This window comes from Penaeus japonicus, unplaced genomic scaffold (assembly GCF_977035675.1).
Source record: "Penaeus japonicus unplaced genomic scaffold, GWHDUDI00000001_assembly GWHDUDI00000021, whole genome shotgun sequence".
Taxonomy (NCBI): Eukaryota; Metazoa; Arthropoda; class Malacostraca; order Decapoda; family Penaeidae; genus Penaeus; species Penaeus japonicus.
In genome coordinates, this window is record NW_028234423.1 from 27691524 (window position 1) to 27694023 (window position 2500).

At 37.8% G+C, this 2500-nt stretch overlaps 1 protein-coding gene across 4 annotated transcripts in view; it reads left to right on the plus strand.

The window, feature by feature from the left end:
- LOC122263353 (uncharacterized) overlaps positions 1–2500 on the plus strand; it is a 57088-nt gene that overhangs the window by 9897 nt on the left and 44691 nt on the right. The gene's annotated exons all lie outside the window — the stretch shown is intronic.

The following is a 2500-nucleotide window of genomic DNA, read 5'->3' on the forward strand; positions in this document are numbered from 1 at the left end:
TTAAACTTCATGTCAACTATCTTTTGATGGATTTTCTATTTATACAGTTGCTTTCGTTTCTCTTTGTGTGTCTGTCTTTCTCTGTCTGTTATCTGTCTCTCTGTCTGTTATCTGTCTCTCTGTCTGTTATCTGTCTCTCTGTCTGTTATCTGTCTCTCTGTCTGTTATCTGTCTCTCTGTCTGTTATCTGTCTCTCTGTCTTTTTCTGTCTGTTATCTGTTTCTCTGTCTGTTATCTGCCTCTCTGTCTGTTATATGACTCTCTGTCTTTTTCTGTCTGTTATCTGTTTCTCTGTCTGTTATCTGCCTCTCTGTCTGTTATATGACTCTCTGTCTTTTTCTGTCTGTTATCTGTTTCTCTGTCTGTTATCTGCCTCTCTGTCTTTTTCTGTCTGTTATCTGTTTCTGTGTCTTTCTCTGTTCTGTTCTGTTATTCTGACTTCTCTGTCTGTTATCTGTTATATGACTCTCTGTCTTTTTCTGTCTGTTATCTGTTTCTCTGTCTGTTATATGACTCTCTGTCTTTTTCTGTCTGTTATCTGTTTCTCTGTCTTTCTCTGTCTGTTATCTGACTCTCTGTCTTTTTCTGTCTGTTATCTGTTTCTCTGTCTTTCTCTGTCTGTTATATGTCTTCTGATTGTCTGTTATATGTCTCTCTGTCTTTTTCTGTCTGTTATCTGTTTCTCTGTCTTTCTCTGTCTGTTATATGTCTCTCTGTCTTTTTCTGTTTGTTATCTGTTTCTCTGTCTTTCTCTGTCTGTTATCTGCCTCTCTGTCTGTTATCTGTCTCTCTGTCTTTTTCTGTCTGTTATCTGTTTCTCTGTCTTTCTCTGTCTGTTATCTGCCTCTCTGTCTGTTATCTGTTTCTCTGTCTTTCTCTGTCTGTTATATGTCTCTCTGTCTTTTTCTGTCTGTTATCTGTTTCTCTGTCTTTCTCTGTCTGTTATCTGCCTCTCTGTCTGTTATCTGTTTCTCTGTCTTTCTCTGTCTGTTATATGTCTCTCTGTCTTTTTCTGTCTGTTATCTGTTTCTCTGTCTTTCTCTGTCTGTTATCTGCCTCTCTGTCTGTTATCTGTCTCTCTGTCTTTCTCTGTCTGTTATATGTCTCTCTGTCTTTTTCTGTCTGTTATCTGTTTCTCTGTCTTTCTCTGTCTGTTATATGTCTCTCTGTCTTTTTCTGTCTGTTATCTGTTTCTCTGTCTTTCTCTGTCTGTTATATGTCTCTCTGTCTTTTTCTGTCTGTTATCTGTTTCTCTGTCTTTCTCTGTCTGTTATATGTCTCTCTGTCTTTTTCTGTTTGTTATCTGTTTCTCTGTCTTTCTCTGTCTGTTATCTGCCTCTCTGTCTGTTATCTGTCTCTCTGTCTTTTTCTGTCTGTTATCTGTTTCTCTGTCCTTCTCTGTCTGTTATCTGCCTCTCTGTCTGTTATATGACTCTCTGTCTTTTTCTGTCTGTTATCTGACTCTATGTTTGCATTTCTATTTGTATGTATCTGTATCTTTCTTATGCTCGGTCTTTTTGTCTGTTAGTATGTTTGTTTGTCTTCTTGTCTGTCTGTCTGTCTGTCTGTCTGTCTACCTCTCTTCTCTTTTTTTCTTTCTTTCTCTCTCTCTCTCTCTCTCTCTCTCTCTCTCTCTCTCTCTCTCTCTCTCTCTCTCTCTCTCTCTCTCTCTCTCTCTCTCTCTCTCTCTCTTTCTCTGTCTGTCTCTCCCTCTCCCCCCTTCTTTCTATAACCCTACTTCTCTCTCTTTTTATCTCCTTCTGACCCCACCTCTCTCTCTCATTCTATCTCCCCCCTCCTCTCTCTCTATCTTCTTCTGCCCCACTCTCTCTCTCTCTCTCTCTCTCTCTCTCTCTCTCTCTCTCTCTCTCTCTCTCTCTCTCTCTCTCTCTCTCTCTCTCTCTCTCTCATGCTCTCTCACCTCCCCCCTTTCTCTCTATCATCCCCCCTCTTTCTCTACCACCCCCATCTCATCTTCTCTTTTGCTTTCGTGGGAGTTTCGTAATTATGTTTCCGGGAAATCTTTCTTAATACTGACGCTTCCCTTTTTCCTTTTAAAAACTTAATTAATGATGGAAAGGGATACTATCATGAAGGTATATTAGATCATGATGCTACTCTTAATTAATGTTATTGTAGTTAATATTGATGGTGATGATGATGATTGTAATGTTGAAAGAGATGCTGATAATGGTGATGCTTATCGGAGATGATAGTGATGATAGTGATGTTGATAGTGATGTTATTAGTGAGGATGGTGTTAGTGATGATATTAATGGTAATGTTAGTAATAACACTGATGATGAATATATTGTTAAATGCAATAATCATAATGATAATAATCATAAATAGAATGAATATAATGTTAATGGCATAACTAATCCTGCTAATACTGCCACTGCTATTCCTACTAATAATGATAATGATAATGATAATGATCATAATGAAAGCGATTATAATAAGACGGATGATGATAATGATACTGATAATACTAATGCTA